Source organism: Peromyscus californicus, unplaced genomic scaffold (assembly GCF_007827085.1).
Source record: "Peromyscus californicus insignis strain IS unplaced genomic scaffold, ASM782708v3 Scaffold_9__1_contigs__length_137607984, whole genome shotgun sequence".
Classification (NCBI taxonomy): Eukaryota; Metazoa; Chordata; class Mammalia; order Rodentia; family Cricetidae; genus Peromyscus; species Peromyscus californicus.
This window is the reverse complement of record NW_026294617.1, coordinates 82,815,871-82,825,679: the sequence shown is the minus strand read 5'-3', so window position 1 is coordinate 82,825,679 and position 9,809 is coordinate 82,815,871. Positions and strand designations below refer to the sequence as shown.

Genomic DNA, 9,809 nt, shown 5'->3' with positions numbered 1-9,809 from the left:
TCAGGTCTCAGTACCTGTCTGTCTTTCTGTCCTCATCACTCAGGCCCACCCCCACCTCTAAATCACTACAGTTCTGAATCTGGCCTTGGGCAAGTCGCTTAACTACCCTGGGCCCCATAATTCCTCATTTGTAAAAGAAACCTTTCTGTATAGGGCCATGGCAGGCAGGAAATAAAACAATGCTTCTGGAAAGCCTTCTGTCTACACCTGCTGTGTTTACACATTCTGTAAAAAGGACAGTATCACTGTAACTGAGGTCGGGATGGGCTTCCCCTTTTCACCTAGCAAACCCTAGGCATCTCTGAGGGCTAGGCATCTCACTTTCCTGCCATCAGGTCTTTTCAGATGTCCCAGATTAGAACAGACCATTGCTTCTGCATGCATAACCCAGCCTTTCAGGGGAGATTCAACTCCTTAGTCACCTGTCTGTCTTGCTCTTCCTTCTATACCTGAAGACTCCAGATTCCAAACACTGTATCTCACTGACTTTGTTTCTTAGCACAGAGCACAGCATCTGGCTCTTGGTCAGGGCTCAGCACATGCTCAGCTAGTGAATGAGCAGGGTAGTGAGGTTCCTAACGAAGGGCCAGGGTATTCAGACTGGGGATACCCACACTCATCACCCTGGCCCCGGCATAGACTCTTCCCACAGTGCCTGGACTTTCCACCCCTGGAAAAGAGGCTGCTAATCTCCTGTCATTCCACCCTCCTAACAAAGCCTCTACCCCACCACCCAACATCTGGCTCGGCCTGATGAAATGCTGGATTACTGATTCCCTTCAATGCCCAGTTAAAGCCCCTGCCCACAGCTGTTTGAATTTCATCAGAGCTCTTGGCAACCTTTCTCCCCAGCCCCCAGAGCCCACAGCAAGACGGGGAATTTCAATGAACAACCTTCAGATCAGCAGCAGTCTGTCTGTAGCTTCTTTTTATCTGACCATTTGCTAATTGCCAGGCACAGAGGAAGTAGATGGGAGCCATGAAGGGAAGGAGACAGCCAAGGACCCCACGGACGCATTCTCTCCTTTTGGAATAAAGTATTAGCGTCTGAGAAAAGCTGAGTTTCCTGGAGGTGATGCATATTAGCTACTTTTTCATGGCTGTGGTGAAATACATAACAAAGTAACTTCAGGAAGACAGAGGTGATTTTGGCTCCCAGTTAGTTTGAGGGTCCCACAGTTTGAGGGAACAGCATGGCACCAGGAGCTTGAGGCAGCTGGTCACATTGCATCCACAGTCAGGAAGCGAAGAGAAAGATGAATGCTGCTACTCCACCCTCTTTCTACTTTGGGTTCAGTCTGGAACATTCAGTGGGTCTTCCCTCCCCAGTGAAGTCTTTATAGAAACAGCCTGACAGACACAGGCAGAGGTATGTTACCACGGTGACTCAATGCATTCAAGTTGACAGTGAAGACGGACCATGACACAGTAGGTGGGAGCTGACATGGAAAACGAAAGCCTTTTTGCATTCAGGTCTGCAAACAGACTGTTACGGGGTAGTCCGAGGACTACTGTTTTCCCCCATCTAACACCTTCAGAGGCCCTACCCACATCCTATATTCTAACCCTGGGGAACCTGGGGATCTGCATTCTGTTGGTGAGATGGCTCAGCAGGTTAAAAGTGCTTGCTGCCTAAGTCTGATAACCTGAGTTTGATTCCTGGATCCCATGGTGGAAGGAGAGGACCAACTCCTGAAAGTTGCCCTCTGACCTCCATATGCATATAAAATATTTATGTATTACACTGGCTGGTTTTGTGTGTCAACTTGACACAAGCTAGAGTCATCAGAAAGAAAGGAGCCTCAGTTGAGGAAATGCCTCCATGAGATCCAGCTGTAAGGCATTTTCTCATTTAGTCATTAGTGGGGAAGGGCCCTGCCCACGGTGGGTGGTGCCACCCCTGGGCTGGTGGTCCTGAGTGCTATAAGAAAGTAGACGGAGCAAGCCATGGGAAGCAAGCCAGTAAACAGCACCCCTTCATGGCTTCTGCATCAGCTCCTTCTTCCGAGGTCCTGCCCTGTTTGAGTTCCTGTCCTGATTTCCTTCAGTGATGAACAGCAATGCTGAAGTATAAGCCTAATAAACCCTTTCCTTCCCAACTTGGCTTTCGGCCATGGTGTTTTGTCACAGCAATAGAAACCCTAACTAAAACATATATATATTAGAAGGACCATGACTGGAGAGATGGCTCAGTGGTTAAGAATACTGGTTGTTCTTCCAGATGACCTGGGTTCCATTCTTATCACCCACATGGTGGATCATAACTTCCTGTAACTCTGGCTCCAAGGGAATCAGGCGCCAGGCATGTAAGTAGTGCACATACATGCAGACAAAATACCTACAAATTAAATAAGCGAATAAATGATTTTTTAATTTAGAAGGACCAGGACAGGAAGGGAGCCAGAGTGAACTTCAGCATGGGCCCTCGTTCTATCATGATATAGTTGTGACTTTGTACCCAACTAAGAGTCTTCTCATCTCTGGGCCTCAGTTTCCTTAATTAATAAATCAGAAGGTGGGAATCTTGTATTGGTCCGCTCCCTGTGGCTGCTGGGAATATGGCATGAAATGATAGAGATGGGCTATTTCTCACCAGTCCTACCCAAGCTGCCTTTCCCACTCAGCATTGTGTTTCCAGCACCCGAGAAAGTGCCTAGCATGAAGGAGACCTCCACAACACCAGGCTGAACAGCCACTTGGAAGAGCTGGGTGTGGCAGGGCAGGCTGGCAATCCCAGCACACAGGAGACTGTTCTGTTTTCTATTGCTGTGATGAACACCATGACCAAAAGCAGCTTGGAGGAGGGAAGGTTTATTTCATTTTACCTGTCCAGGTCACAAGCCATCACTGAGGAAAGTCAGGACAGGAATTGAAATAGGCCATCGAGGGACACTGCTTACTGGCTTGCTTCCTCTGGCTTGCTCAGCCACCATTCTTATACAGCTAAGGCCCACCTGCCCAGGGATGACACATCCACAGTGATCTAGGACATTCCTACATCAATTAGCAATCAAGAAAATGTCCTACAGACATGCCCACAAGTCAATCTGATGGACGTGACTCCTTAATTGAGGTCCCCTCTTCCCACGTCTGTCAAATTGACAACCAAGGTTAGATATCACAGAGACAGAGGCCGGAGGATCAGGAGTAAGAATCAAGCCTCAGCTATACACCAAGTTTGAGGACAGGCTGTTGTAATACATAATTTCCTGTCTCAAAACAACAGCAAAACCAACTTTAAAGAGATTTCATCAGGGCCAGGTGTGGTGGTGCACACCTTTGATCCCAGCATTTGGGTGGCAGAGACAGGTGGATCTCTGTCAGTTTGAAGCCAGCCTGATCTACATAGTGAGTTTCACTATGTAGTAAAATGTCACTATGACAGCTAGGGCTACATAGTATAACCCAGTCTTTAAAAAAAAGAAAAAAGAAAAAAGAAAGTCTCATTAGTTGTCCCAAAACCCAACCACTTTGCTCAGGATCGTGTTTACTACTGCTCAGTCTAATACAATCTTTCCAACCACGGTGGCTACTTCAGTAAAATTGGAGAACAGGCCCATGCATCTCTCTCCTGCTACCATCCTCTTTCCCAGTGATGGGTGAGGTCCGTTAGTCATTCTCTCTCTCTAACTTCTCATATTTCTAGCGCTTCATCCACCACACATTCATATTTGTTATCACACCTAGTTTAATAGCAGTCACTGAAGAAGGCAAGTCACGTGCAGAAGCCAAGGGTGAGCACAGAGCAACAAGCTGCTTGGAGAGGCCCGGTGTAGAGGGAGCTGCAGACCCCTGCCAAGGCCTCTCTTCCCTCTCTATCTGCTCATGTATTCTTCCTGCTGCTGGAGATGTGTTCCCTTTGCCAACTGACAATTGAAGACTCATCTTGATTGGCAAACATCCATGAACCCTTTCCTAGCTTTCCCAGCTTCAAAAATAAATGTCTGGGAGCCAGCAAGATGGTCCAGTGATCACAGCACTTGCCACCAAGTCCAAGAACCCCAGTTTCAGTCCCAGGCTCCACAAGGTGGAAAGGTGAGAACTGGCTCCTGTGGCTTATCCTCTGACTGCCACATGTGTTCCATGGAATACACACACTAAGTAAGCAAACAAACAAATAAATAGAATGTCTCATAAGAATTCAATGTCTGATCAGGACTGGCAGTGTAGGACGATGGTAGATATATACAAGGTATATATCTACTTGCCTGATATATACAAGATCCTGTTTCAGTCACCAGCGACACAAAAGACAGAGAGAAGAAGGAGGAGGAAGGAGGAAGAGAAGAAGAAGAGGAGGAAGAGAGAAAGGAGAGGGGAGAGAGAGAAAGCCTGCACCTAAATGGTTTGCCTAATATCATTCCTCTAGGATTATTGACAAGAAAAACAATCATGGAAAAGGGTTGAAGAAATGCCCATGGATTTGGGATTCAGACTTTCTCTAAGTACTGTTGACAAGGGTCTTGGATCTTAGTGCAGTATTGTTCTCTCATTAGTACCCCCTGCAGAATGGGAATGCTGGTCCTTTGGCCTCCAGACCCGTCTTTTCCAGCCAGAGCAAGTCCTACCCCAGGAAGGTTTCCTTCAGCCTCCTTGCTGAGGGGTTTGGGTCACTCCCACCTGCATTGAAGAACTCATGCCTCACCAGGCAAGTAGTGGGAGTACCAGCTGTGGGCTGTGGCATTTGACTCCTGAACTTCTCAAATCCTCAACAGGGCTAGGTAAGGGCGTCAGTGATCTGAGACTTCGCCTGTTACCCAGGGCAAGAGTTGCATTCCATGATGGGGGCAATGGTGTTAGCCCTGAACCCACTGTGTGGACCTTGCTGGAAGCCTACTGCAGGAGAAGTTGGTAGAAGTTGGAATACCGGAAATCAAAGTGTCTCATCTTGGTTTGTATTTTCCTGAACAGACCAGAGAGAGAGAGAGAGAGAGAGATATGAGTGTGATTGCGAAGAGGTTCGTTGGGAAGTAATCCGATGGAGGCCTTCCTGTAGTGAAGCTCAGGTGCTGTTCCTCAGGTACCATCTACCTCATATTTTGAGACAAGACAATCACTAATTCAGCTTTTTTTATATGGATCCTGGAGTGGGGATTGAACTTCAGTCCTCATACTCATGTGGTAAGTATTTTACTGACTGAGCTTTCTCCCAGCCCCTAAAAGGATGAAATGAAGCCCACCACTGGTGGCAACTGGAGCATTATCATGCTAAGCAAATTTGAAAGATAATGTAAGATATGCTGTGGAGGAAAAGATTTACTGGGCTGACACTTCCAGGTCATAGTCCATTACTGGAGGAAATCAGGACAGGAACTCAAGCAGGGCTGGAACCTGGAGGCAGGGGCTGATGCAGAAGCCATGGAGGGGAGCTGTTTGTTCACTGGTTTGCTCCTCATGGCTTGCTCAGTCTGTTCCTATAGAACCCATGACCACCAGCCTAGGGGTGGTGTCTTAGGGTTGCTATTGCTGTGAAGAGACACCATGACCACGGCAACTCTTACAAAGAAAAAAACATTTAATTGGGGTAGCTTACATTTTCAAAGGTTTAGTCCATCATCATCTTGGTGCAACTGCGTGACATGCAGGCAGATATGGTGCTGGAGAGAGAGCTGAGAGTCTACATCTTGCGCAGGCAACAGGAAGTGGTCTGAGACACTGGGTGTGGCTTGAGCATATATGAGACCTGAAAGCCCGCCTCCACAGTAATGCACTTCCTCCAACAAGGCCACACCCACTCCAACCAAGCCACAGCTCTTAGTAGTGCTTCTCCCTTTGGGGGCCATTTGCTTTCAAACTACCACAGGCGGTACTACCAACAAAGGGCTGAGCCCTCCCCCATTGACCATTAATTGAGAAATGACTTACAGCTAGATCTCATGGAGGCATGTCCTCAACTGAGGCTCCTCCTTCCTCTCTAATGACTCTAACTTGGGTCAAGTTGACACATAAAATCAGCCAGAATACATGGTGAAGAGGATGAAGAAGGTGACCGTCAAACAGAAGAGTCCCAGGGCTTCAGGCAGGGTGTAATAGTTTAAATGTAATTGACCCCCATAATCTCAATGGGCGTGGCACCATTAGGAGATGTGGCTTTGTTAGAGTGGGTATGACCTTGTTGGAGGAAATGTGTTACTGTGAGGGCTGGCTTTGAGGTTTCTTATGCTTGAGATACCACCCAGTGTCTCAGTTGACTTCCTGTTGCCTGCAAGATGTAGCACTCTCAGTTCCAGCACCACATCTGCCTGTATGCTGCCATGCTCCCTATCATGATGATAACAGACTGAACCTCTGAAACTGTAAGCAAGTCCCCTCAATTAAATATTTTCATTTTAAGAGTTGTTGTGGTCATGGTATCTCTTCATAGCAATAAAAACCCTAAGATAAAAGTTGGTACCAGGAGTGGGGCATTGTTGTATAGGCCTGACCATGTGTTTGTTTGGAAGAATTAGGACTTTAGTACTTTGGGTTATGGAAGCAGTGGAATGCTTTATGTACCACTTAATGGGATACACTAGTAGGAGCATGGAAGTCAGAGGTGCTAAGAGTTATTTGAACTATCAGGGGCTCACTCAAGAGTTTTCAGAGGAGAGAATCTTAGTATGTTGCCTAGAGATCATTCTTCTTTTTTTCCCTACAATGAGGTTTAGTTCCATTCCTCTTTTTTATAATTAATTTAATTTTACATATCAGCTATGGATTCCCCTGTCCTCCCTCCTCCCACCCCCCCCCCAGTCTTCCCTCCTATAGAGATCATTCTTGTGATATTTTGGTGAAGAAAGTGGTTGTATTTTGCCCTTGTCCAAAAAGTCTGCCTGAGGCTAAAGTGGAGAGTTTTAGATTAATTCCATTGGCAAAAGAAATCTCAAATCAGCCTAGTATAGACTCTGTCATGTGGTTATTAATGGTAACTCTAATGAAGATTTATAATGAAAATGAGCAAGCTGAGCAGGGTAAATTACAAAAAGTAAATTTTGAGGAGAAAAAGAACACCAGCAAGTAGAATGGAGCTAAATCCTGTGTTCAAAGAGATAAATAGATTAAGAAATGGAATAATGGGAATGGTGACCTCAGGACAAGATCCCACCTAGCTAAGTTTCCAACTTGTGGAAAGGAACTAATGAAAAGCTTAGAGCCAGGTGTGGTGGGGCACACCTTTTATCCCAGCAGTGGGAAGGCAGAGGCTGGCAGATCTCTGAGTCTGAGGCAGACCTGGTCTTCAGAGCAAGTTTCAGGACAGCCAAGCTTAGGCAGTGAAAGACAGAAAGCTGATGAAGATGTAATTGAATGAAAGGGCCATGTTCTAGCCCCAGAAAGCAGCAGAACTTAGCATCTTAGACCATGCGGTTCTGGGTTTAGAGTTAAGGATAGAAGAAAGGTGTTATGGAATAAAGCTGCTGAGGCCAGGCACGTGTCAGGAGTGCCCCTGAGTGGAGGCCTAGTAGAGAGGCCATTGCGTAAAGCTGTGAAGTTGAAGTCTGGATTGCCTTGGAGAACCTAAGATGTTAGAGATGACAGAGTCATGGGTTACCTGCTGAGGAGAGCTGCTAAAAGGGAGAGGAACCAACCCAAGAGAAAGAAGTGTGTTGCAGTCAACAAAGCTGAACAGAGTTGGAGATCTGAAGAGTGTTTTGACATCAGACATGATAATGCAGAGTTTGGAGTTTGCCCAGCTGGTTTTCACTCAGTATTTCCTCACTATACCTCCTTTCCCTATGTTTTGGAATGGGAATGTATGTCCTGTACTATTATATGTTGGAAGTATGTGATTTTTTTATTTTATTTTATAAGGAATTACAGTTAAGAGATTTCATGAATCTCAGAAGAGACTTTGAACTTTGGACTTTAAAACATTGTTGAGACTATGGGGACTTTTGAAGTTGTATCAAATGAAGTTTGCATTATGGTGTTGTTACAAGCCTATGGGGCCAGGGAGTGAAATGTGGTAGTTTGAGTGTAATCAGCCCCCATAATCTCATAGGGAATGACACAATTAGGAGGTGTGGCTTTGTTTATAGTAGGTATGGCCTTGTAGGAGGAAGGGTGTCACTGTGGGGGCAGGCTTTGAGGTTTCCTATGCTCAGGATACCACCTAGTGTCTCAGTCAACTTCCTGTTGTCTTCAAGATGTAGCACTCTCAGCTCCAGCACCACATCTGCCTGCACACCGCCTCCTCCACTGTCATGAAGAGTTGCTGTGGTCATAGTGTCTCTTCACAGCAATAAAAATCCTAACATAGAGCAAAACCCAGAATGACATAGGAGAGGAGAGACAGGTTGCTTGAGAGACGGGTTCCTGGCACAGCTAGTAATCAGACTATCAAACACTGTCCCAATGCCAGCCCCTGATCCAGCCACACCAACTGTGGCAGCCCCAGCACCAATAAACTTAGCTGCAATGTCAATGTCCTGGGAAACAATAATGGTCTGCAATTCCCACCTGGCCACCTGGAGAGGGGAGCTGCTACAGGAAGGTTGTTTAGATCGGGCTTCACATCTCAGAAGGAAGGCAGACACAGGCCTGATCAGACCCCTGTACAGGAGCAGATCAGAACTGGAGAAAGAAGCAGTCTTAGAGGTCTGTGTTTTTCAATCTCCTGGCTTTAGCTCTTGGTCTCTCATGCTGAAAGCCCATGAACTCCTGAGTATCAGACTTACAGGCTCCGCTTACAAACCTAGGGGCTTAGAGCTCTAGACCAGTGGCTCTCAGCCTTCCTAATGCTGTGACCCTTTAATACAGTTCCTCATGCTGTAAAATTATTTTCATTACTACTTCATAACTGTAATTTTGATACAGTTATGAATCATAATGTAAATATTTGGGGGGGGACAGAGGTTTGCCAAAGGGGTCATGAACTGCTGCTCTGTGTTAAGAGAGCTAGAGACTTATGGCCCTGAGAATGAGAGACTTATGGCTCTAGGCTCTGAGAACGAGAGGCTTATTATTGCAAGTTTTCAAACCCAGAGTCAGTTCTAGGAGCTCAGGTCAGAGGTTTATTGCTCTGGGCCTTGCCAGCAGTCCAGCCCTCAGCAGCTGCTGCTACAGCTCTGGGCCTCCAGGTTAGGAACCTCAGTTCTTAACTCTTGATAATTCTCAAGAATCCAGGCGTGGGGGCGTACAGCTCTTGTGTGAGGCTCCTCCTCGCCTCTCCCCTTCATTCATCTCAGCTTTCCAGTTCCCGTTCCTGGCTTCCCTCTGAAGCTCTTCAGCTTCCTCCACAGTGCTGTGGGGTGAGCCTGTGCTAACATCCATAGCAACCTTTCTGTTCTTTGGACCACCAGCTTAATCCACTGTGTCCATGATAAAGGCCCCTGACCTGACAAGACTGAGAAACAGCCTGAGTAAAAAGCTGGAAAAGAGGAACTGCACACGCATGCTTGGATTGCAAGTCTACCGATCAGTCTTGAGTGTTTACTGTTTCTGTCGGTCAACAAATGTCACGTATGCAACAACCAGAAACATATGAACCAAACACAGCCTTGTATTGCATAAATCACAGGCTTTTTGCTGAGTTGCTGGGGAAGTGTTTCCCTCGGCTCCGAGTGGGAATAGCTGCAGAGAAAGCCAAAAGGTCTATAAGGCGTGAAAACTAGGAACTAAGCTGGTTAGACTTTCAGGCTTTAGAGAAGCAGTTCAGCTGAGATTCATTTGGATAAGGACTCAGAGGCTTCCAGTCTCAGGAAACAGGATCAGCTGAGGCATTGGCGAGGTGAGGAAGCTGTGGCTTGCTCTGTTTCTCCGATCTTCCAGCATTCACTGCCCCCCCCACCCAAAAAAAAGAATAGCTGCAGAGTAAAAAGGGGCACCTCGAG

At 46.5% G+C, this 9,809-nt stretch overlaps 1 pseudogene; it reads right to left on the bottom strand.

Moving 5' to 3' along the window:
- Positions 1-5,951: 5,951 nt before the first annotated feature.
- Positions 5,952-9,249, bottom strand: LOC128106658 (ATP synthase F(0) complex subunit C1, mitochondrial-like; annotated as a pseudogene).
- Between the last annotated feature and the right edge of the window lie 560 nt (positions 9,250-9,809).